The 26,746-nt window shown below is 47.2% G+C and overlaps 1 protein-coding gene across 2 annotated transcripts in view; it reads left to right on the top strand.

Moving 5' to 3' along the window:
• Nucleotides 1-19,676: 19,676 nt before the first annotated feature.
• ACSBG2 (acyl-CoA synthetase bubblegum family member 2) overlaps nucleotides 19,677-26,746 on the top strand; it is an 88,440-nt gene continuing 81,370 nt past the window's right edge. The window contains exon 1 of one of the 2 annotated variants that reach the window (XM_074939736.1): nucleotides 19,677-19,839. The gene's annotated coding sequence lies outside the window, so the exon portion shown is untranslated. The other variant, XM_074939737.1, reaches the window with a different exon arrangement.

The raw sequence follows: 26,746 nt of genomic DNA, 5'->3' as shown, positions 1-26,746 counted from the left end.
ACTAAAACTAGGGCTAGGGGGTCAGGGGTGCTCTGCGGGGCGGTCCAGGGTGCTGGGGCATGGCCTGGACCCCCACTGGTGCTGGGTGGAGGCAGGCAGTGATGCATGGCCTGGGATCCCCGCTGGTGCTGGGGGAGGGGGCAGGCAGCAATACATGGCCTAGGATTCCTGCTTGTGCTGGGGGAGGGGGCAGGCAGCATCATGCAGCCTAGGACCCCAGAGGGTGCTAGGTGTGGGAGGGTTGGCGGGGCTGACAGGATCCCTACCCAGCTCTGTGTGTCCCTGCAGCTCCTAGGGGGAGGGAAGGCCAGAGCTGCCCCTGCCATGAGCTCTGGCTCCGCAGCTCCCATTGGCTGGGAACCACAGCCAGTGGGAGCTGCAGGGGCGGCATCTGCAAGCACGGGTAGCATGCAGAGCCCCCTGGCCCCTCCACCTAGGAGCTGCAGGGACATACCGGCCGCTTCCAGGGAGACCCCTTCCCCTCACCCCCACCGAGGTAAGCACCGGCCTGCACACCAACCCCCTGCCCCAGCCCTGACCCCCCTCCCACTGCCAAACTGCTCCAGCAGCAGCTGGTGCGGCTGGCCCAGGGGCTGCCTGATTTGCCAGCCACACCAGCCGCTGCAGAAGTCACGGAGGTCACAGAAAGTCATGTAATCTGTGACTTCCATGACCTTCATTACAGACACACAGTCTTAATCATGAAGCACTGAACAAGTATCGTTAACATTCACTCTGGGGGGAAAAAAAGCTCTGATAGTGTACATGCTCGTTCAGATTTTCTCTTTGCCCCAAACACGTTTGTTCCTGGCAAACACAGAACATGTTCTACATATTTATAGCCATGCATCTTAAATAAGTATTTTGGGTTCAGAAGAGCCTCAAATGTTGTGATTGATTAAATGAAGAGATGGCACATTTCAGGTGTCCCAGATGTTCCTAGGACACTGGGCTGTTATGGGTAAAATGCCTAAGTGAATTAAGTGCCTCTGTCATTTTTATAATGGAACAGGCACCTAAGTGAAAAACTGAAAAATTGGAACTGTCCTAGTAAACAGGGATATATGGTACTTTAGTCCCAGGGCATGCTTTCTACCTTGTGTAGACATATATACATAGACTGCCATCCTGATATGGTAGCATTCTGCACCCCCTGCACAAGATGGAAGGTAGAGGAGAATCAGGCCCCGCCCCTGCCCTGCCCTGCCCCATCCTGCCTCGGAGTAGCCAGAAATGCTCCCTTATGTCCAGCACACAATCCCTTAGTAAATCCCTACAGTAAAGCCTGGGATATTAGCCAATTTCTTGCTGGGAACTGGGTATAATCAAAGGTTTGTTAATTATTTTTAATTAGAAGCTCTTCACTGTGTGTCAAGCTGGTCACTGTAATAAATTCTTCCGTTTCTTGAACCTGTTGCATAAGCCAGATCTCATCACTTCCATTCCAGCCCCTTCAGGACCAACATCTATTTAGTGAAAGTCTTCTAGTTCTAGAAAATTGTTAATGATAACACAACGATCTTCCTGCTACGGGAGTAGATAAAAACAGACCATACACTGTATCCCCTGGCTGGGATGATTTAGTTGGTAATTAGTCCTGCTTTGAGCAGGGGGTTGGACTAGATGACCTCCTGAGGTCCCTTCCAACCTTGATATTCAATGATTCCATGATAGTTAACTGCAGTTGTACCAGTCAGACACAAGAGGGCACACTTCTCTCTAAAAGTGACCTCTAATGTGACTCGTAAAGGAGGTGCCACAAGTACTCCTTTTCTTTTTGCGAATACAGACTAACACGGCTGCTACTCTGAAACCTGTAATGTGACTAAAATCTAGTCCCTTGAATAATGTGTGCTCAATATAACTGGTTGAAATGTTTCAACTTAAAACAAATTCTGCCCCCCCCCCCCCAAAAAAAAGGTGTTTTGAAGGAATGAAAATGTTTTGTGGAATCATGCTGGGTCCTTCGAAATTTCAAGTTTTTCCGTGAAAAATGTCAGCATTAAAAGACCTGAAGAAGAGCTCTGTGTAGCTCAAAAGTTTGTCTCTTTCACCAACACATGTTGGTCCAATAAAAGATATTACCTCACCCACCTTGTCTCACTAACATTAAAAAAATGTTTTTATAGCGGGGGGGGAAGCACCCCACTTCCGTTCACTTTTTTACCCTTCGCCACAATTTTTTTTCTCCAGTGTTGGGGAAAAAAAATAACAAAAGTGACGACTGGCTAAAATTAAGCTTTTTGAAAACATGTTTTGAATTTTTTGTTTAAAAAAATGAAAAGTTTCAAATGAAACAAAACATTTTCATCGCTTTCAGTTTTTTTCTCAAAATAAAACCTTTCTTCAACCAGCTCCAGTGCTGAAGGCCTCAACAGCTATGGTAAGGGTAGAAAACACTGAAAACACTAGAGTGGCTCAGCTGGTTCTGATTTGGTAGCATTTTACATCCACTTTGCACACAGAGAAATAACACCCAGTTCAAGACAGAGCATGTCTAGACTAGGATAACAAGTGTATTTTTTTAAACATATCAAAATGTTTTAACAAACAAGTTGTAAAACTCTAATGGTGTATTAGGGCAAGTTGTATCTGAACATGTGTTAGCTGGTCAAAATGAACCCCAAAGGAGCTGAATAGCCTTGTAGACCTCCATCACAACTGTGTCACTGAAACTGGTTCCTGAGTACTGATAGTAATCTGGGGTGACTCGCTTCCATAGTGGGATTGCCACTTGCTTCTCCATGCAGAGGGATATTCTCATTCTGGTGTTCTTGTGCTTCAGGGCTAGGGCAAGCTCAACCCACAATTCCAGGAACGTGACCTTTTGCAGCCCCTGTTGGCCCCCAAAGTGATCCAGTTCCACCATTCAGTGTTCCTTGACCAGCCCAAAAGTGTTGGTCCACCAAGTATAACTACTCCAAAGCTAGATCTTACAGGAGTGCCTGAGCAACATCAAAGCACAGATTCTCTTATACCAGCTTGCTCAGCCTGCAGATTCCTCTAGCAAGCACAGTGCTGTGGCCACTGGATCTGCTTTCCTGTTGTAACAGTGGACGAGAACGCACTGCATTCATTTGGCCCTCATCCTTGCTGGCAGAGATCAATTTGGAAATAGTGCAGGCACCAGTAAATTCTGGAATCCAGTGAAAGTGATAATGGACGTTTGACCTCTGCTCCCATAATTCCTTCAGGGCATGGCTACACTTGCAGACGTAGAGCGCTTTGAGTTAAACCCGCCTTCGGAGAGCGCAGTAGGGAAAGCACTGCAGTCTATCCACACTGACCGGAACAAGCGCACTGGCGTAGCCACATTTGCAGCACTTGCAGCAGCATTGGGAGCGGTGCATTATGGGCAGCTATCCCACAAAGCACCTCTTCCCATTCTGGCGCTCTGGCTTGTGGGAAGGGGGTGGGGGGGGGCAGGGCATTCTGGGTCCTGTCCCAATGCCCCGTGATGCATCGGTTCGCATCCCAGCAATCCCTGTGCTTCCGTCCACATTTGGTGCTATCTTTCAACGTTTTTTGTACTGCGTGCTCAGTCTTCCCTTTTGGTCTGCTGGAATGGAGCCCGAACTGCTGAGAAGTACGCTGATGAGTCTCGCCAGAACGTCACATTTGGCAGTCAAGTTATTCCTCATGATCCAAAGTGACAGTGAGGTCTCCGACAATGATATTGACTCGAGTAATGCATATAACACAAGTTTGCTTGTGGCATTCATGGACATGCTCACCAGCATGGAACACCGCTTTTTGGCTTGGGAAACAAGCACTGAGTGGTGGGATCACATCGTCATGCAAGTCTGGGATGACGAGCAGTGGCTGCAGAACTTTTGGATGCGAAAAGCCACTTTCATGGGACTGTGTGAGGAGCTCACCCCCACCCTGCGGCGCAAGGACACAATATTGAGAGCTGCCCTGACAGTGGAGAAGTGGGTGGCTACTGCAATCTGGAAGCTGGCAACTCCAGACAGCTACCGATCGGTCGCCAACCAGTTTGGAGTGGGAAAGTTGACCGTTAGAATCATGTTGATGCAAGTTTGCAGGGCCATTAATCGCATCCTGTTCAGAAAAACTTCGACTCTGGGTAACATGCACGACATTGTGGATGGCTTTGCACAAATGGGTTTCCCTAACTGCGGAGGGGCAATAGATGGCACACATATTCCAATTCTCGCACCAGCCCACCTAGCCTCCGAGTACGTTAATCAGAAGGGGTATTTCTGTATGGTTCTCCAGGCGCTTGTGGATCACCGTGGGTGTTTCATTGACATTAACGCAGGCTGGCCCGGAAAGGTGCATGATGCACGCATCTTTTGGAACACCGGCCTGTTCAGGAAGCTGCAAGCCGGGACTTTTTTCCAGACCAGAAGATCATCATAGGGGAAATCGAAATGCCCACTGTGATCCTTGGAGACCCCGCTTACCCTTTAATGCCGTGGCTCATGAAACCCTACACAGGGAGCCTTGACAGCAGCAAGGAGTGGTTCAACAACAGGCTGAACCGGTGCAGAATGACTGTGGAGTGTCCTTTTGGCCGTTTAAAGGGCCGCTGGTGCTCTCTGTATGGGAAGCTGGACCTGGCTGATGACGGCATCCCTGCAGTTATATCTGCGTGCTGTACCCTCGATAACATTTGTGAAAGGAAGAGTGAACAATTCACTCAGGTATGGAACTCGGAGGTTCAACACCTGGAGGATGAATTTGAACAGCCAGAGAGCAGGGCTATTAGAGGGGCCCAGTGCAGGGCTGCAAGAATTAGGGTTGCCTTGCGGGAGCAATTTGAGGCTGAAAGCCACCAGTAATGTATGATGCCCTGCACGGGAGTGAAGTGCAGTGGTTCCAATGTTAGTAGGAATCCATGTTTGCTACACTGACTTGCAGTGAATGTTTCTTTCCTGGGCTAAGGTATCTTTTACTTTATGCAATAACAAATAATGTTTTCAAAGCCAAAAAATCCATTTATTGAAAAGAAACACAACTGCTTCGGAAACAGAAAGAGCAAGGGGGTGGGGTGGAAAACGGTACAATCACAGATTTGCGTATGTCCTGTTATCTATCATACTCAGCCTTCCTGTCTGGAGTGCTCTGCAATGAGTGCTGCACTTCAGGATGGCTATACTGCCTGGTGATGGGGGTTGAGTGCAGTGGGTAAGGGTCGTAGTTTTCAGGGCTGGGTGGTGAAGCTACAGGTGTTGGAGCTGGTGACGGTAAGAACCCGGATGTTTGGGAAGGTGGGTTGGAGGTGACATGGGGGCACAAGGGAAAGAGTTTTGGGACAAGGGCTGCAGGGGTGGTCGGGCACGGTAGTGCTCCACCTGCATGGCTACGAGAGCCTGGATCGAGTCTGCTTGGCGCTCCATTATGCTTATCAGCCGATCCGTGCTTTGCTGCTGGAGAACTGCGCTTTTGTGCCAGCATTCCTCAATCTGCTGGCGGATCCTCCTTTCACTGTCCTGCCACTCCTGCACTTTTCAATTTTCATTACTTGAATGCCGCATTATTTCATGCAACATGTCTTCCTTGCTTCTACTTGGCCTCTTTCTGATTCTTTGGAATCTTTTGGCCAGTGATAACACGGACGACTGAGATCTCAAGGTTGCATCTGTAAAGGCAAAATGCAATACTTAACAGAGGCAGCATTGTTCACACCAGACAGAGCAATGATTCCCCTGCACTTAAGGGCAAGCACAGTCTACACAATAGCATAATTTGCCTGTCCCAAAGCAAGCGCACATAACCCATGGGAGCCCCAAAATGGTGAGTAAGCACAGGGTCAAGCATGACTGATTGTTTCACAGCTGTACTGTCCTCTGGGTTTCTGTGCCTTGGGGAGAGCCAACAGCGTAGGGGGCCCCTAAACAACAGACTGGACTTCTACATAGAGTGCTTCCGCCAACATGCACGGGCTGAAATTATGGAAAAGCAGCATCACTTGTCCCATAACCTCAGCCGTGCAAAACACAATGCCATCCACAGCCTCAGAAACAACTCTGACATCATAATCAAAAAGGCTGACAAAGGACAAACCTGGAAATCCTGGATGCCCCATTATCTCAGGCATTGGTACCCTGAAAGCAGGATTGTCTGGCTATGTAGACTCCCTCCTCAGGCCCTACGCTACCGAAGATGGCTAGGAGTCCTGGGACACCACTGACTTCCTGAGGAAACTACAATCCATTGGTGGTCTTCCAGAAAACACCATCCTGGCCACTATGGACGGAGAAGCCCTCTACACCAACATTCCACACAAAGATGGACTACAAGCCATTAGAAACAGTATCCCTGATAATGTCATGGCAAACCTGGTGGCTGAACTTTGTGACTTTGTCCTCACCCATAACTATTTCACATTTGGGGATAATGTATACCTTCAAGTCATGCTATGGGTACCCGCATGGCCCCACAGTATGCCAACATTTTTATGGCTGACTTAGAACAACGCTTCCTCAGCTCTGGTCCCCTAATGCCCCTACTCTACTTGCGCTACATTGATGACATCTTCATCATCTGGACCCATGGAAAAGAAGCCCTTGAGGAATTCCACCATGATTTCAACAATTTCCATCCCACCATCAACCTCAGCCTGGACCAGTCCACACAAGAGATCCACTTCCTGGACAGTACAGTGCTAATAAGTGATGGTCACATAAACACCATCCTATACCGGATACCTACTGACTGCTATATTTACCTACATGCCTCCAGTTTTCATCCAGACCGCACCACATGATCCATTGTCTACAGCCAAGCTCTAAGATACAACCGCATTTGCTCCAATCCCTCAGACAGAGACAAACACGTACAAGATCTCTATGAAGCGTTCTTACAACTACAATACCCACCTGCTGAAGTGAAGAAACAGATTAACAGAGCCAGAAGAGTACCCAGAAGTCACCTCATATAGGACAGACCCAACAGAGAAAGTAACAGAACGCCACTAGCCATCACCTTCAGCCCCCAACTAAAACCTCTCCAATGCATCATCAAGGATCTACAACCTATCCTGAAGGATGATCCCTCATTCTCACAGATCTTGGGATACAGGCCAGTCCTTGCTTACAGACAGCCCCCAAACCTGAAGCAAATACCAGCAACCACACAACAGAAACACTACCCAGGAACCTATCTTTGCAACAAAGCCCGTTGCCAGCTCTGTCCACATATTTATTCAGGGGACATCATCATAGGACCTAATCACATCAGCCACACTATCAGAGGCTTGTTCACCTGCACATCTACCAATGTGATATATGCCATCGTGTGCCAGCAATGCCCCTCTGCCATGTACATAGGCCAAACTGGACAGTCTCTATGTAAAAGAATAAATGGACACAAACCAGATGTCAAGGATTATAACATTCAAAAACCAGTCGGGGAACACTTCAATCTCCCTGGTCACTCGATTACAGACCTAAAAGTCGCAATACTACAACAACAAAACTTCAGAAACAGACTCCAACGAGAGACTGCTGAATTGGAATTAATTTGCTAATTGGACACCATTAAATTAGGCTTGAATAAAGACGGAGTGGATGGGTCATTGCACAAAGTAAAACGATTTTCCCATGCTTATTTATTCCCCCTACTGTTACTCACACCTTCTTTTCACCTGTTGGAAATGGGCCATCCTGATTATCACTACAAAAGGTTTTTTTTTCTCCTGCTGATAATAGCTCACCTTAACTGATTACCTCATGGCACAGTGGCACAGACAAGTTAGCCTTACTGGGACAACAAACACAGTAGCTCTCCTGAGAAATCTGCGCAAGCGCTTTGCCCAAGTTCTGGAGGAGATCTTTGAAGAGATCGCTGAGGCTGATTACCGCAATGTGAGAGAGCACATCAACGCCCTATTCCGCATCTAGGCATGCATGCAGCCCTAACGCTCCTCACCCCAAGACTCCACACAGAATAACTTCCTTCCCAAAATAAAAGCCGCTTACCGGGAACCTCCTCTGGTGTTTGTCCTTCCCCAAGCACCGGCCACCGCGACTGGCTACCTTCCTCCTGGCTTGAGAACAGCTCCTGGCTGCATGCATCTAGGGATTCCGACGTGTCTTCCTCCACCTCAGCACACTTGCTCCCACTTTGCTGCTGCTCCTCCTCCTCCTGCCTTGTTGAACTGGACTCTGAAGAGTCCATGTTGGAATTTGGAGTGGAGGTGGGGTCGCCCCCAAGTATTGCATCCAGCTCTTTGTAGAAATGGCAGATTGCAGGGGCAGCACTGGAGCGGTGGTTTGCCTCACGGGCTTTGGGGTAAGCATTCCACAGCTCCTTCATTTTAATCCTGCACTGCAGTGCGTCCCGGTCATGGCCCCTTTCCATCATGTCCCTTGATATCTGCCCGAAGATATCGTAATTCCTACGGCTGGTGCGCAGCTGGGACTGGACAGCTTCCTCCCCACAAACACTGATGGGGTCCAGCACCTTGCCATTGCTCCATACTGCGGATCGCCTGGCGCATGGAGGCATGGTCACCTGGAAAGATTCGCTGAGAGCACTCCACGCGCGGCTAAGCAAACAGGAAGGGGATTTTCCCAGAGAATTTAAAGGGCAGGTCTGACAGTTGGTCACCTGAGGACAGGGCAGTAGAGTTCAAAGTGATGACCAGAGTGGCTAGAACAGGCATTGTGGGACACTTCTGGAGGCCGATCAGAGCGCACTAACAGACCATGGTGTCCACACTGGCGCTGCGGCACTCCAGTGGGGGCACAGCAAACGTTATTCCACTCGCCGAGGTGGAGTACCAAAAGCGCTCTAGCTGCGGAGTCAGAGCGCTCTACGTGCCTTGCCAGTGTGGATGGGTAGTGAGCTAGTGCGCCTGGGGCTCCTTTAATGCGCAGTAACTCGCAAGTGTAGCCAAGCTCTCAGATACCGTAGGTATCCCACAGTCCACAGCAAGTTTCCCAGAATGCAGTGGGCACAGAGGCAGTGCAAGGTACTTTGTGTTATCCATTCAGAATGTTAAACTAATGCTGCATGCATGATGTCCTGTGAACAAAAGCCTTGAAATGCAATGTCACTAGTGCAATGCAAGCTTAACAGTGTGAATGCACTCAGCTGAAATAGGTCTGTTGATTTAACTTATACTGTAACTTCTGTGTGTAGGCAGCACTAAGAGAGACAAGCCCTCAGTATCAGAATGGCACTGGGCTGATGACCAGTGTTTAAGATTTCAATGGAGCATTTCAACACAATTTCTTATTAATGTAATAGCTTGAACTGACTTCCTCTTTGTTTGCAAGATAACCACAGCCATACTGGCAACGGCTAAACAACTGGGCCAACCACTTGCTCAACACCCAGAATGAAGGACTGAGGCAATGGGAAGTAGCTGTTTCTGGGGGGAAAGTCAAGTAGTAGTTCTTGTAATAAAGCTGGCTTTGTGACAAGACTGGCTTGGAGCTGGACTGGAAACAGTTTTCCTGTCCCACCAACCCCACCCCCCCAACACACACACACACACACACAAAAAAAACCCACCAAGATTTTGAAAATAATTCCTATCCCAAATCAGGAAAAAGAATTGAAATCTCAAAAAATGTGATTAACCAACAAATAACTATCAATTCAGATACTTTGAAACATTTTATTTCTGTAATTTCCATTTTGACTTTTTTTAAATTTAAAATTAGCTTAAATTTCAAAACAAAGTTGCTTTAAAGTGGAAAACTGGAATTCTTCATTTTGGAAGTGTCAAAAGGAACCAACTTGACAATTTCAAAACTTTTTTTTTATTTTTCAAGTTGAAAAATTCATCAAAACTGACTCTTTCCTGTGGAAAGTGTCTGTTTAGACAGATTGATATTTTCCAACAAATAAATATTGTGGCAAAAAATTCTCAACCAGCTCTAGTGACTGTTAATGTGTTTGGGGCCGAGTTAAACTCGCAGCGACCTAACCCTTGTCTACAATATACTTGTCACTGAGTCATCAGCTTTCTGTCCAAATTGTCCCAAGACAAAAAGGACTCATCTACACTTCAGCTTTAATCCAGTGAGGAGACTTGCTTACAAACACAGCTTTCCCTAGTCTCATTACAACACAGTTGTTCTCTGACCCAGTTACAACACAGTTCAGATGTTGAGCACAGACAGGATTTAACCTTGTCCTTGTAACTGGGCTAACATCTTGGCCGGTCCTTGCAACATTTTAACCCTGTTGCAGCTGAGTCAGGGACCAACTGTGGAGTAACTGGGTCCCCTGACTCAGGCCATGCCTACTACGGGGACTATACTCTGGCATAACCTCATAGTGTAAATGCAGCCAAGAGTGACAGAAGGGGTTTATCTGTCTCTGTAGGAACACCACCTCTCCAAGCAACAGTACCCAGGAGGACAGAAGCATTCTTCCATCTATCTAGCTGCATCTACACCAGGAGTTAGGTCGATTTAACTACAGCTGAAGCTGCGGAGACCCGCTGTTTTTGCTGGAGTTCTGAAAATAGACCCACTCTTGTGAATTGCTTGCATCAATCAAATTTTGCATCAAATTAATTTTCCATCAAAATTCTTGTTCAAGAGCATAGATGCTTGAGAATAATATAGGCTAGAAATTCTGGGCCCAGTTCTCCACTGACTTGCACGTTTTGTAGACTTTTACCCCTTTGCAACATGGGTGTAAAACATTTGCAAATCATATACCCACTTGGCACTCACTTTGTACAGTGTAAATGACAATGCAAAGGCTGCATCCAGACTAGGAAAACACGTTGTGTTAGAATGTGTTCATAACAGGTTTTAACTAACAGGATTTTAAACAGGATTTTGTGCATAGTAAAGACAGTGAACACAGAGTTAAAAAAATACACTGGTCATGGTTGGTTTTAGGGTTTGTTATACAGTGCTTGTGACTGTTGCCAGTTGGCGTGCGTGTTTTCTCCGTGTGCTGTCTCAGCTCTACGCAGATAGCTAGGCCAGCAGACCTTGACAGTAATACCCAGAAAGACCACAGACTTGGTTCAGTGGCAAAGGTGCTCAGCCAGGTTTATTGCCCTCAAGACACAGTACTAGCTTCCTGGACCAGTATTTACAGGTACACTAACACACCGAGTACCCAGTGGCAAGGACTCAGCTCAGCCAGCAATGGAACTTTTTGCTGCCCCCTAGGCTGAAAAAGGGTTAAGGTGAGATATGCCCCTGTTCACCACCTGTCTTTGCACTTTACTCCTTACGTTTCAGACAAAACATCACTATTCATCACTTCCGTCAAACCATTTATCTTGTGCTTGGTTGGGGTGTAGTTGTGCTCGTCGGGAATGTGTTTACATATTCAGTTTGTTTTAGCAATGTGCCTAGTTCATGTACTAGACAGTGACCTTGCAGGCAAACATCTTTTGCTTTTTTGACAGGGCCTGACTTTTGCTCATTGCATAACTTTTGCTGACTTTGGTTCAGGCTTCAGGCCTTGCACCAGGTGCCATGCTCCAGACTCTCTCTTTCTACTGCAGTGAGAATCAGACTGCAAAAGGGCCATTATTTCAGAGTGACCTGAACTTGACTCAGTAGGGTCAGATTCTCAGCTGGTGTATATAGGGGTTGCTCCACTGACTTAATTTAAGCTTTGCTGATTTATGGCAGCTGAGAATCTGATCCAATTCTAAGACTTAAAGTTCCTTTTACTCTACATGTGGTGTAGAGTCCTTATTGTGAATGACAAACAGTCAGGCCTGCTTACGTTTAGAAACTATCTTGTGACCATTGGATGATCCTGTCCTCATCACCTCTTTCTGACCCCCAAGCTGTTTACCATCTTGTTTCCTGAGTTTGTGTATTACCCTCCTGCTGCACTTAACTCTAGATCTGTCCGCTTCCAGGTTTACATTTTTCCAGTTATCTTGCATGTCATTGTCCGGGAGTGCAGTTGGGGTCTTCCTGGGGTGCTGGCAACCAGTGATAATGATTCTACAGCAGGAACATTAATTAACAACTCTGTGGATAGCATGTGAGTCAGAACAGACTCCAGTTCACTCTCTGCATTGGGTCTGCAAGACAAACATGAGAAAAAAGTGACCCAGATCAGGCTCTGCTGCTTAAGTCAGCAGATATGACTCACTCCACACGGGGAACAGTCTGGCTAAATAACAAGGTGCTATTTTTACTTTCATTTTTCTCTGCACAGTCCAACATGTATTTAGTCAAGCTTCTAAGTGGGGGGAGGAAGGTAACATAGTGCAAACAGTACTTCCCCATTCACAGGAAGGATAAGTGACTTGTGCTAGGTCACACAGGAAGTTTGTGGCAGAGCTGGGAAGAGAGCACTGCTCTCTGAGGTAATAGGCCCGACCTGCATCCACAGAACCACAGCCTCTCTCAGATAAACAGCTTCACATCTACGCTGCTTGTGTTATCTGTAAAACATACTCAACTGGGTCAGGTGCTTTGAGATCTACAGATACAGACACAGCAGGCCCTGATTCTCTGTTACCCTGCACCTTGTCCAGACATTTATATTGGCACAAGGTGGGCGTTAAAAAGATTCCATCCTGATTTGGTAGCATTTCACCGCATTTTGCAATGCAGTAAATGACTGCACTAGGTGCAGAGCATGGGGAACCAGGTCTATGGCTTGTGCTTACACCAGGAAAAAGTGGGGATTTTTTACAGTGAGATAGCTAACATACTGCAAAATCCTGGTTTAGACAAGGTGAGTTGTCGTTTTACCTTGATGTGGATGGTAGGTTGGGGCGGGGAGGTGTCCCTCAACCAGCCACATCTATCTGAGGGTTTTATCTTGCCACCCATCACCTTTTCCACATCAAATCAATAGCGAAAGCTAATTCTCAAGTCGACTTCCTGAAGTCTCTGGCTTTTCTTCATCTTTGGGGTCAGGTTTTGGTTTTTGGCTGGTTGGGATAGGGCTCAGGGTCAGATGGGAGTGTCAGTATTGTGAATGTCTGCTTATAGTGGAAAAGATTTTGCAAAGAGGAAAGTTTTACAGCATTCCCTCAGTATGGTCAAACTGTATTCACCTGATCTCCAGAAGTTTGTTCCACAGCCAGATCCCTTTCACTGAGAATGCTGTCTCCAGCTCTCAAGTGCTTAGGCCTGGACTTTGTGAGCTGTATTGTCTTGGAGGAGTGGTGGCTCAAAACTACATTGAGGTTAAAAAAAACAAAAAAACTACACTATCTTATGCTGGGATTTCACATGTCAGCTACCTTATTTTAAAAACACCCCTTAAAATTATATAGTCTAGACAGGGCCAGGTATGGGCACAGTATTTTTATTATTAGGCAAGATTTGCAGTTGGGAACATTGAGACAGGAAGCTGATTTGCCTGAGTGTGACTTTGCTGTAACTGGTCAAGTCTTGATCTGAATATGGTCCTGGGCAGGGACAGTGTTGTAGCATCTGTTACTGTAACTTTATCCTGAGTTGCACCAGCTGAGGACCTGGCCCTATTTCTGTTACAACTCCGGAAACCTCTCTGTACAGAATAAAGACATCAGGCAGCTTTACCCATGTGCCTCTCCTCTGACCTGGAGGGACCAATTCCAGAAGCGAGAGAGGTTCCTCATTCTTCACTCCCAGTCGGTCAGTCCTCTCTGCTGAGGCAGCTAATTAATCCAGTTGTGGCGGTGACTTTCACTATGTGAATATTTGTTTACACTGCAATTGGACTGAGACCGAACCCCCCCTTCTCCAAACTCGTTTCACAAAGGCCACTGAACAGCCAGCACCTGGCAAGAACTTTTAGTCTCCACTGACCTAGGTTGGATATGAAACAATAACCTAGAGGTGAATGATTCTGTATTCCATTAACCGTCAGTCAACCAGTGCATCCCGTGGATGATGTCTGATAATATGAGAACCCGGGGACACTCCATTAAGTTAACTCTCCACGAATTTAGAACCAACCAAGGGAAATACTTCACAAAGGGTATAGCCATCCTGTGGCATTCACTGCTTCAAGGGATCAGAGCTAATTACTACCGTTCTTGGCTACCAATTCCTGCTCCAACCACGAGGCATGACTGCCCATGTCCCAGTCTCTGACAATGTGCGATGCTGTGCAAGTTGCTTCTCTATGTCTCACCTTCCTTATATGTCAGATGGAGTCTGTAACACTGGTCTATCTTGCACTGGGGGACTGTGAGGATAAATTCACAATGTTTGTTAAACTCTCCATGATCCTTGGCTGGAAGGTATATGTATTATTGGCAATGCTTCAGACTAGGGCAAAGCACACTCCCCTGCAATGCAGCTGGCTACTGGGGCAGCTGTGCCCAGGAGAGGAGGATTTGTTCCCAACAGCTGCAGGGGATCAATTTATACTCTGCAATGAAAGAGATTTGCTTTAATTGGCACATGGACAAAAGTTATTACCAATTGGTCATAAAATGACCCAGCCTTTTTAAAATCTAGGGTGGGGAAAGGCGGGGGGGGGGGGGCAAAGAGGTGGGGCAGGGGAGGTTCTGGCACTCCTGGTGGAGTGTGCCACCAGATCATCTTCCATTCTCAAGCATTCCATATTCCTCCCCTGAACAGTAGATATTGGCCAAGGACAAAGGCAGATGCAGGAGCAAATGGACCATAGGCTTTATGTTTCCGATTTCTTAAATACTGCTTATATGCTCTGCTGTATCAGTAATCGGGAGCATTTTAGATCATTTGCAGTAAAATCTGACTCAACAGCCCACTGGAGTCAGCCTCCAACACAATGACTCAGGCAGACTGCAGTCATGAAAAGTGCAGTATCCAAATGTTCTGTTCAAAATTCAGATAAGTAGGCAAATGTCATCAGGTTCTTTGGTAGCTAAGATCTGTGTGAGGAGGCGCCGCTATTACAAAGTTACCACAATTACAATGAGGAAGTTGGTGTTGGTTAGAGTCCCTCCTCTGTAGGCAGCAGGACAGCAGGAGTAAGACAGAGAGATCTGCTGGATACCTTTCCACTTTCTGGAGACTGCAGAATCATAGCAAAAGACAGGTGTGGACACACTTTCCTTCACTGGAGATAGTAAGGTCTTTTATGCTGCACATAGCCTTGTCTATCATAGCAAACTTTGTAGCCATAATTCCCGCTTCATAGTGCTCCACCATTAGCAGCAATGACAGATGTTATAGTGTAGATAAGACTCAGCCATTTTTTATCTTAACATCTAGCCCTACTTAGCATCTCTGGAGTCATACATGGGAGGAGAATTAAGTGAGTCCAGTGTCCTATCTAGTAGGCCACACTACCTTTTTGCTGCTCAGTACGTCTACTGTTCTTGCTGGCAGGGCTGGCTAATGTTTGCAGCTACAATGTTTTCTAGTGTAGATGCAGGCTATGAGCTTTGTTTTGCACTGACCTAAAAGCACTGAATGCATCCGATGAAGTGAGCTGCAGCTCACGAAAGCTTATGCTCAAATAAATTTGTTAGTCTCTAAGGTGCCACAAGTACTCCTTTTTTTTTTGCGAATACAGACTAATAGGGCTGCTACTCTGAAACCTGTCAGTGTTGCTAGTTAGTTTCTAATTGTATAGCGGAAACATCTACTCTGCTCTCTGTTGCAACATCTGATATGCACATTAGGATTTGAATAATTTTTATTTTTAGAGACACTATATTTTTGGTAGAAACTTGGAAGAGTACTGTGCTGTATACAGGGATAACTACTGCACCATTAAGAAGAAAGTAAACACTAACTTGTATTAGTAGTTCAACACTGCTGTTACAGAGTGAGACGCACATCAAGGCTATCTCTACACTACGCACCTTTTAGCGACACAGCTGTGGGAGAGCTCTCCTGTCGACAAAGCGCTGTTCACACCGGCACTTTTTGTTGGTAAAACTTTTGTCGTTCGGGGGTGTAAGTGTTTTTTTCACACCCCTGAATGACAAACATTTTGCTGACAAAAGTCCAGTGCAGACAAAGCCACACTGTGCTCTCTTCCTTTGTGAAGATTTTACATTTCTACGTTCTTTGTTATTGCCTTTCATCTACAATAAAGGCTATCCAGACACAAGGTAAATGTTTTCCCTTTGTCTATGGAAAAACATCACAATCACCAACAGAGGACAGAGTCATTTGTCGGAAAATGACAATTCTGTTTTGCAAAAATATTCAAGGTTTCAAAAGGTGGTTTTGTTCCCTTAGCGCTACTGACCGGCATGTTGCAGACTCAAGGTCAAGTCCCTGCTCTCCCTGATTCAGAGTAGTTTTTCCATTCCAGATCACTCTAAATCAGGCAGATCAATGACTTGAATATAGGTCTCCCACAGCACAGGTCAGAACCTTAACCACCTGGCTGTAGAGTAACTCTGTCTCTCTCTCTCAAAAACCTTCCTGATGAGGATTTTGTGGAAACTATCACATCACCAAATGTTTTGGCTTTAACAAGAGTATTTTACCAAAATGTCATTTCAGCATAAGTGTCCTGACTAGCTCCAGTAGGACCCAATTCTGCAGTCTTCCTCAAACACTTGATTTTCATGAGACTACTTGATTGTAAAATTAAGCGTGTGTGAGTCTTTGCAGGACCAGAGCTGTTAAAGGGTGGGCTTGGTCACCTGGATTTCTCTTTGCAAGCAGTCCTCATATAATACTCTTTTGTAGGTTCATCACAGTGTACTTTATTTACAATGTCAAAGGCAACTTCCTGTCCCATTACCACAAAAGGTGCATTCCAGTGGCAAGGATAACCCCAACATCTGTTTCTGCCTAGTCTGTCCTGTTCCTTCTTTCTCTAGCTCCTACTTTGGCTTCTTGGCATCTCCCCTGGTCCCTCACTCTCTAGCCGTTTGGTTCTCCAGGCATTTCTCTCCTTCCTTAAAGGAAAAGGGCTCTGATTTGTCATAATTAACACAGATTGGGGCAATGCCTTGACAACTCCAGCCTGCTTCCTCTGAAATGTTCCTCCAACTTCCAAAGGCACCCAGGCCACAGGGAAATTTTTCTTTCCCTGTGGATACGTTAGCCTCAATCTTTCTCCCAGCACCCAGTGTCCTAAGCAACAAGCATCCCTCAGCAAAATCTACTAGACCTGTCCCTTGTCACCACCCAACTCTCAGAGAGACTGTGAGTGCTTGCTTTAATTGCTTCCTGAAGATTCCCCTCTCGCCCCCGAACTTGGCAAGATTATACAGTAACTTCTCACTTAGCGTTGTGGTTATGTTCCTGAAAAATCCTACTTTAAGCAAAACGATGTTAAGCGAATCCAATTTCCCCATAAGAATTAATGTAATAATGTGGGGGTTAGGTTCCAGGGAACTTTTTTTCGGCATACAAAAGACATTATATAGCAGGGATCGGCAGCCTTTGGCCTGCGGCCCGCCAGGGAAAGCCCCTGGCGGGCCGGGCCAGTCTGTTTACCTGCAGCATCTGCAGGTTCGGCCGATCGCAGTTCCCACTGGCTGCGGTTCGCCATCCCAGGCCAATGGGGGCTGCGGGAAGCGGTGCAGGCCAAGGGATGTGCTGGCCACACACACAGTATAAGTTTTAAACAAACAATTTAATACTGTACACAGCAATGATGATTATGAAGCTTGGTTGAGGTGGTGGAGTCAGAGGGTGGAAGAGAGTGGGTTATTTCCCAGGGAATGCCTTACTGCTAAATGATAAACTAGCACTCGTCTGAGCCCTCAAGTGTTAACACATTGTTGTTAATGTAGCCTCACACTCTACAAGGAGCACGAATGGAGGGAAGAGACACAATAGATGCTTGGCAGTAGCTGCAAACATTCTCTGTGGAAACTGAACGTGATGATGACCCTATCCCACTGGAGTGCACCAGTCCCTCCACTTTCCAAACTGCCGGGGAGGGGGGGTTGCATGTGTGTGTGTGTGTGAGAGACAGACACACACACTGTGTGTGTGTGTGAGACAGACACACACACTGTGTGTGTGTATGAGAGAGAGAGACACGCATTACCCCTTTAAGTACACTGATCCCACTCTAAGTACACTGCCTTTTTAAGTAGATCAACAAGTTGAAACAGCAGCTGCTGCCAGCAAGCTCCCTCCATCCTGAGCCCTGTCATGTCCCCCCAGCTCTGTGGAGATGGGGTACAGGAGCAGGGGGAGGGGGACACCCTGACATCAGCATCCCTTCTCCCTCCCCTCCCCCCCCAGCACAACAAGCAGGAGGCTCCTGGAAGCAGCTCCAAGGCAGAGAGCAGGAGCAGCACACAGCCGGGGGGGGGGGGGGAGGCGGGACACGACACACTCAAACTGCCTGGCAATTGATAAGCCTGTGGGGCAGCTGCTGCACAGGGAACTTAGGGGCACTGCCGGCCCACCCTGGTTCCAAGCCCCCACCAGCTAGCGCCAATGGGCTGCTCTTCCTGCAAGCAGTGGAGAAAGCAGGCGGCTGCCAAACACCACTACAAGGGAGCATCGCACACCTTTAAACGAGCATGTTCCCTAATTGATCAGCAACGTAACAACGTTAAATGAGGAGTTACTGTAGTCTACATGGGGCAGTCCCTTTTCAGATGTCCTGAGCCCCCACACTGATAAACAGTTTGGCAATTTGTGGGTGGGGTCTCCTTCCTCACTTCTCTTTTCTTCTCCAGCACTTCGTAGTCAGTAGTTCCTCATCTTTCCTCCCCAGGTCATGTTCTTTAAATGAACATGTTGTTTTACTAGGGACACCAGCTTCCACGAACTCCTCAGTGAATTTAACAGTGGCTTCCAGAATAGTGGGTTAGTGCCTCTGCACCCAAGACCTAGTGACTTTGGGGAGGCACTGCAAAAGCTATTCCAAAATAATGAAGTCCATGATCTCCCCAACCCCTCACCTGGCCTCAGCCACCCAGTGATCCAATCCAATAATTTGTGCAAAGCCCCTAGGTCTTGTCCCCTGTGACCACCTGGCTGCCTAAAACTTCTGGCTGTATCGATCTGCTGACAGACCCATCTGATCTAAAATGGCAGCCTTTATGGTATCATAATCTGATGCTTTTTCATCCCACAGCACCCTATAAACAGCTTGAGTTTCTCACGAGAGGTTGATAGGGAGCCCATACCCTCTATACCCCGAAAGGCAGGGAGGGAGGCAGCTGAAGACCCCATACCCTCTTTACCCAGTCTGCTCCTGAAACCACCCATTCAAACATTAACCAGAAGGCATCAGGGTCAGGCATATGGCCCATTTTGCACAGCCCCATGACCATCCCCCACTTATCACTCCCTATCATGAAACTCACCAGTTTCTCCAAGAGTTGTTACTGCACCTGCGACTGGCCTGCAATAAATTGCTGTAGACTTTGTCGCTGTTCTGCTTTGTTTGTTCCCCAATGCTTACTGTCCCGGTACCTGTCATCCCCTGCTTGTGATTTATTACCAGCAGGTTATGCAATTTATTACCGGCAGGTCTGCAATTTGTTTGCTGCCCCTGGCCGATTATAACCATATTTATAAGCAATCGATGCTAACTGAGACAATCCCCCGCTGTTGTAACAGCTCCTGCGACCCCCTCCTATGCCCCATCTCCCCTGAGCAACGCTCCCGGCCCTGCCAGTACCGCGAACCGCCCGCCAGGAGGGCGGCTGCAGACGCCGCATGGTCTAGTGGAGGTCAATGACCGAGGGTTACAGCAGGGGGCGGGGCTGAGGCAGCGCGGAACCCACCTCTATTGGCTGCTGGCGAAAAAGGTGCTCCTATCCAAAACGGCGGAGCTCGCTCCTGGCCCCGCCCCCTCAGGAGAGGCGCTGCGTCCAATCGGGCGGGGAGGGGGCGCGCGCGGGGCTTTCAAGCGGCAGGGGGTGACGCGCCGCGGACGGGATTCGCCCTCTCGCCCCTCCCCTGCCCGCGAGCGCTCTAAATTTAAGGCACCTGGTGCCTCCTCCAGGCAGCCAGTCAGTCCTGCAGCGCGGAGAGGAGGCTTGGTTCGGCGCGCCCATCCCAGGTAAAGGGACGGGGGCTGCCCCTTCTTCCCCTCCAGGCGGGCGGGGCTGGTCCCGCAGGGAACTGCCCTTAAACCCCTCAGGTACTGGGGAGGGACGGGGCTGCTTCGGGGGGGGGTGATGGAGGGGCCCCCCTTACCCCCCCCAGGTACTGGGGAGGGACGGGGTTGCCTCCTCAGGCAGGTGTGTATGTGGGGGGGCGATGGAGGGGCTGCCTTACTCCCCCTCCCCCTCAGGTACTGGGGAGGGACGGGGCTGCTTCAGGCCGGTGTGTGTGGGGGCGATGGAGGGGCTGCCCTTACCCCCCCCCCCTCAGGTACTGGGGAGCGATGTGCCTGGCCCCTCGGGTGGGGAGGCGATGGATGAATGGGCTGCCCCCCCCCGGTACGGCTTGGTGATGGAGGGGCTGCTTCTCCCCCGGAGATGGGCTGTGGGGGGGGGGGTTCCCCTGCTCCCGTCCTCTCCCGCTGCGTGGGCAGGAGCTGGCGGGGCAGCGGGGGCTCTGGTGACCCGACCCGCCCCTGCACGCGCCCCGCCCGGGTGGAGCCGCTCGCGCCCTGGCCCGAGTGCCCGAAACGTGCCGCGGGCGGGACGCCGCGTTGCTGGAAGCTCCGCTGCGGCGGGGGCCCTCGGGCTGGTAGCAACGGCTCTGCAAAGGCTCGGCTCGGCGAGGGGCTGGGCAAGGCAGGTGCCTCACCGCCCCCCCTCACAGCGGAGTGAGGGCGTGGGTGGACGGCAGCTTCCTCAATGAGCTCATGGCTGGAGGGCGCTTTATGGACGGAAAAACGCAGCACTCGTGCCACGTATTGGGTTTCCCCTCTGAGGGCGCGGGGCGGGCGGCCGGGGGGGGGCACATCATCTGGGGCACTTGAGGTTTTGTGTCTAAGGGGAGAACTGGAATTTCCATTTTCTCTTTTGGTCCCCTCTTCTCTTCTTTCTCTCTTACCCCCCCCCCGGCCCCCATGGCGCAAAGAGTGAGCGTTTGGCCGCTTATTAGCGCGTTTCTGATGTGTGCTTGCTCAGAGGGCCCCCCCCCCCCCCGAAAGTAAAAGTCCTCCTAGCTACAAGAAAATTAGTCTGTTCCCTTACATTTGAAATCTGCCAGGATGTTTGTAGTTGTCACCTGGTTTCTAGACCTTTGTTTTGTTGACACTTCCTTAAGCAAATATTAATACAACGCTATGCCTGCGTGAGGGCTAGTCACTTATGTGTCTCACGTGTCTCTCTAAAAAGTGACAAAGTTGTTTAAAAAGACTGTTTCTCTGATTTCTGAACTAAAATCTTAATGTATCCCATATTCTTAATTGGTACTGGGGCTGACCTCATCAAATGTGAGATCTGATCAGATTTTGAAAAGTCAGTCTTCCAATGCTGAGGAACTTCCTGCTGCAAAAATGATGTAGATTGTGCTTTGTATATATTATACCCTTTCTTCTGTGGCTGTCTTGTAAAAACTGCCAGTATACTTCAGAAACTGGTGCATATTTTAAGTTTAACTGCCTATTTCCAGTTCTGTACAAAAAATGTTTGGTGCTATGGTAGTCCCTAGAGGAGAGATCTCATCTGCCTCTATTGAAACAAGATCAATATAGCTGTGTATCAAAGAATCAGCAGTAGACTTCCTGCCACATACATAACTTCCTGTGGAAAAAGCTGATGGCTATAAACTGTAAACAGTGCTCTATACTTTCATCAGTATTAAACTGTTTTCAGTGTGTTTCCATCTGTGTGAGTAACTCATGGTACCTCTGCTGTCTGCCTCAACAGGAAGAAGTGCACTTGTGACCTCTACAACAGGTTAATGTTCTCTGATAACCTCTAAGCTTATTCATTCAGTGTCTTGATACTATCATGTGTCAAAATGATGACTTGTAACATGTCTATTGGCTGAAATAATCAGGTTACACTTGCATGATGCTGTAGAGGGAGCCTGCAGTATTAGGAAAACGGTGCTGAAATGACTAACATTGGTACAAGACGTCAGAACATTCTGCAGCCACAAAAAATTAATAGTTCATTCCAGTATTTTACCAGGATTTTTTAAATGTCCTCTGTGTGCATTCAGTAACAAACTCCACATTTTTCTAAACTATATTATGTCAGTTAAATCCAGATGTCAAGTAGGATCGCTATATAGAATGATCACAGTAGTATCTAGTTCAGGGTTTCTGAATTTTTCATGAGGTGGTTCACATCATAACTGTGCCATATGGAACACCACCCCTTCTGTTTTGCAGTAGCATGGACCACCATATCTGCCAGTAACTATCAAAACACCCCTGTGGCAAATACAGAAACTGCTCTTCTAACCTTGATCTGTGGAAGCAAGGTGGCTAAGCAGATGGCTACAAGGGAAATTGGAAACCTGTGACTATGCAATCTCAACAGATCACCAGTGTTCCATGGACTACAACTGTTCTAGATTTGAGATTAGATTTATAAACTAAAGCTAAACACAGTTAAATGAGAGAGGAATCTTAACAAGCTCCTACTAATTAATTTATAACTAGTGTAGCCTTAACTAGTGAACAAAAATTACTACACTTGCTGTGATGGCTCACCAAATTTAACTGGTGGAGAGTTCAGGCTGCATATCTAGCCAGTTCCACTTGTGTTCTGGATACCTGCAGTGAATTCTGTCCTTTTCAACCTACAGTTCTGTATTGAAAAATGCATACATTTATTGTACATGAGAATTTTTGGGAGGGTAGGCAGAGAAAACAGGTTTTAGCATCTGGTCAGAAGTCCATTGAGCTTTCTGGCACCCAGAAAGGGCTGGATAAATTTCCAGTTCCCATTCTGGGCAGGAATAAAGAATAAATGTTTAGAGCAGGGAGGAGAGGTTTACATCTATTACTCTTCCCTAAGCAGCAGTTAGCTGCCTACCTATATATCCCTGTCTCCTGTATTTCTCCATCTCCCTCCTGGTGAAATATAGCTACAATGAAGTAAATTTCTGATTAGTAGAAACTTAAATGATCAGTAGTGAAATAGCTTAAAATTACCTTAAAGATTCAGTAAGGGTACTGTTGACTTGAAATTCAGTCAGTTTAGAAATTCAGGTTAAAGGGATAGTCTTGAATACTACACCAACACTCTGATGGTCCTGTCAACTTTTGTGGTTTTAAAATTATAGCATCATGCTTCAAAAAGTGGCTTCTCACTGTGTGGTTAGGGTGGGGGGAACCCCATTCAAAGGGAAACTGACTATATAGTCAAACTTAATTTGAGCATAAGCTCAAATTTTAGTCTTTAAGGTGCCACATGTACTCGTGTTCTTTTTGTGGATACAGACTAACACAGCTGCTACTCTGAAACCAGTCAAACTTGGGTTACCCCATCTAATGTGCTACCAAATGCACAAACAGAAAATAGCCTACTGGTAAAGCTATGCTGGTGGGGAATTTTAGCAAAGTTTCCCATGGAGATGCAATCTCTTTAACCTGAAGCTTAGCTTTTTTTCAAGCATAATTATGTTTAAATGTCAACTATAATTATGGTAACAAAACTATCTTTGTTTGACACCCCTCTGCTGTAAAACAAAGAACCTTTGAGAGAGATAGTGAGGAAGCTGTAGTAACAGTCACACTATTTCCCATATGTAAGCAACTCTCCAGTACGTGGCAGGAAATTACAGGAAAAATCATTTGAAATCCATGCTCCCCTTCCTCCACCCATTAGGGTCATGTTCAAGAAAATAAAGTCTTACTTAGCTTCCTCTAAGTCAGTGCCTTCTGCACAAGGAGATCAAGAGTTAAAAACTATAAAGATAAAGTACTCCTGCACTAGAAACCATGTAATCTGAAACTTCTACTCCCTGCCTTTTGTAAAGGTACAGCCTGCTCTAAACATTAAGGCCAAATTAATTTTAATACAATCACCAAATAGTCCCTTTCTTGTTCAAATAGTACAGTCTCTGAAGTGATGTTACTGAAATATTAACTGTACTAAAGTTCCAATATTAGACTAAGGGACATCAGTTAGTTCAGTTTTGGCCAAGAGAAGCTGACTTGCTGAAATTATCGTGTCTGGTGCAGCTTCTGTTTTCAGTGTATTCAGTTGTTTCAGAAATATTTCCAGAGTACTTTTTAAAGTTAGACTTTCTGCTCCAGCATCCAATGTTTGTTGCTGTGTCAATCCCAGGATATTAGAGAGACTAGGTGGGTGAGGTAGTATCTCTTAATTGGATCAACTTCTGTTGATGAGACACACAAGCTTACACAGAGCTCTTCTCCAGGTCTGGGACCAGATCTATGCTACCACTTATAACTTATGTAGCTCAGGGTAGGGTGTGAATAAGCCAACACCCTCAAGCAATATAAGTTACACCAGCTGTTCTCAAACTTCATTGCACTGTGACACCCTTCCCCCTTCTGACACAAATTACTACATGACCCCAGAAGGGGGGGACCAAAGCTCAAGGGCTTCTGCCCTGGGCAGGGGGCATATAACCTTAGCCATCCCCTCCCTTCCCTGGGCTGAAGCCCTCAAGTTTTGGCCCCAGGTGGTGGGGCTCTGACTTTAGCTTCAGTCCTGGGTGGTGGGGCTTTGGCCCTAGGCCCCAGCAAGTCTAATACCAGCCTTGGTGACCCCATTAAAATGGGGTGGTGACCCACCGTTTGAGAACCCTTGACTTACACTGCCATAAGCATCAGTGTGGACCACGCTATATCAGCAGGAGACCTGCTTCTGCCAACATAGCTACCGCCTCTCACAGAGGTGGATTTATTATGCCAGTGGGAGAGCGTGTGCGGTCTCATCTGCATAGAGTAGGGGTGGCCAGACTTACAGACCCTCTGAGCCACATACAACCATCTTCAGAAGTTCAAGAGCCAGGGCATGCCAGCCAGGGCTCAGGGCTTCAGCCCTGTGGGAGACACCTGATGGGACTTCAGCCTCGCTCCTGCTGAAGCCCTGAGCCCCTGCAGGTGCACCCTGCAGGGCAGAAGCCCTGAGACTCCCACTCCATGCTGGGCAGCAGCCCCTACCTCCACCACCTCACTGAAAAGCAGAGGTCCCAAGCTGCTCCTCCAGTCTGGTGGGTGGGGTGGGGGGGTTTGCAAGCGGCACTTTAACAGTAAAAGAGCCACATGTTGCTCTCGAGCCACAGTTTGGCCACCCTGGCATAGAGCGTCTTGACTAGATACACTACAGCAGCGCAGCTACACTGGTGCTACTGATGTAGCACTTACAGTATAGGCACCCCCCCTGAGCGATGCAAGTTTCAGCGCTGTAAAGTGGCTGTATAGACAGTGCTACAGTGCTGGGAGCCATTCCCCTCACAGAGGTGGTTTTATTACAGCGCTGGCAGAGCTCTTCCCCAGTGGTGGAGCCATGACTACACAGCCGTGTTAAAGCGCTGCCACGGCAGAGCTTTAACATGGCTGTGTAGGCATACTCTAGAGCTGGGAAACTTAATCGAAGTGTCACAGCTAAATATAAGGTGGAACAGATTGTTTAGCATAAGTAGTTAACACATTTCAAGGGACTAGTCAAGGTGAAGTGACCTGTTAACACGCTTCCAGTCAGGGGGAGGGGTGGGGGGTTGTAGACTATTGAACCTTAAATCCAGCCTTGACAACTGACCCATGGCTAGAAAGGGTTAAACATCCAGTAAAATGAATAACCCAGAGAAGACATGTGGGGAGATAATGTTTGCATATTTACCTATATATGAGTAGGGTGGACCATGTAATCAACTGTCTTTGCTACTACAAAGCTCACCATCTCTGCTGTGAATCTGAACTCAATGAATTGAACTCCTATCTGTATGTATATTGATCTTTTAACCACATTATTTTTTGTTTAATAAGAATTGGCTGTCATGTATATTTGGGTAAGCTCTGAAACCTTCATTAACTTGGGAGGTAAAGTGTCCGATCCTTTGGGACCGATAGAACCTGTTCTTTTACATGATGAAATATTTGACATGCATACCTGGATGGGGGCCTGATGCTGGATCACTTTAAGGTTACTGTTTTAGACTTGAGTAACCAGTAAGGTAATAAATAAGCTGTGCTGGTTTGGTGAATTTAAGTATTGGAATATCCACCAGCTTTTTGGGGATTGTCTGCCCCATTCTTTGCAGTTCACCCTAATTGAGTGACCACAGCTGGCTCCCCCACTAGGACCCCAGTAACAACTGACCAGGTCATTGTACAAGATTCACTTACGTTAAGTAACTACAGACATTACAGCAGCACAGCTGTACCACTGTAAGGTCTCCTGTGTAGCTGCTCTTTGCCAGAAGGAGAGCCTCTCCCGCTGACATAACATTGCCCACACCAGCACTTTTGCCAGCAAAAATTCTCAGAGAGAGGGGTGGTTTTTCATACCCATGACTGACACAAGTTTTACCAACAAAAGTGGTAGTGCAGACAGTCTCTATATTCAGTTACCCAATCCAATGGCTAAACATTAACAAATTTTGTTTACTGTTTAAGCAGCTACTTATGCTAAATGAAATGGAGGCTGAGAAATAGTCTTTCTTGAATGATCATATTAAGAATGTATACGAGGGCAGCCAAGCCATTTACTAACAGTTGTGCTACAATTAGCAACTATGGTAACCTTTTAAAACAAGCTTTCACTAAGCTAGGTAAGTTAATACCTAAATATTTGTAACTAGTGTGTGAACAAGTGACTAGATGTTCTAAATGGTACCATGTAAGGAAATGTGTAACACAGCAGCAGCTCCTTGCCTTTGCAGAAGACGGTGCAGTAGGACTGAGCCATCCATCTCCTGGGTGCTCCTGGCAGACCTCGGTGGGATCGATCAGGGTGCCTGGACAGACATGGCTATCCTCCTCTTAGAGCACTGAAAGGGAGCCAGACACTCCAGGTCATTCTCCAAGTTTTCTCATGGAGATTCAGTCCTGCCTGGAATATCATGTGAGCTGGAGGCTCTCC

Source organism: Natator depressus, chromosome 25, assembly GCF_965152275.1.
Source record: "Natator depressus isolate rNatDep1 chromosome 25, rNatDep2.hap1, whole genome shotgun sequence".
NCBI classification, from domain to species: Eukaryota; Metazoa; Chordata; order Testudines; family Cheloniidae; genus Natator; species Natator depressus.
Note: the sequence above shows the minus strand (reverse complement) of the source record. Positions and strands in the feature narration are given on the sequence as shown.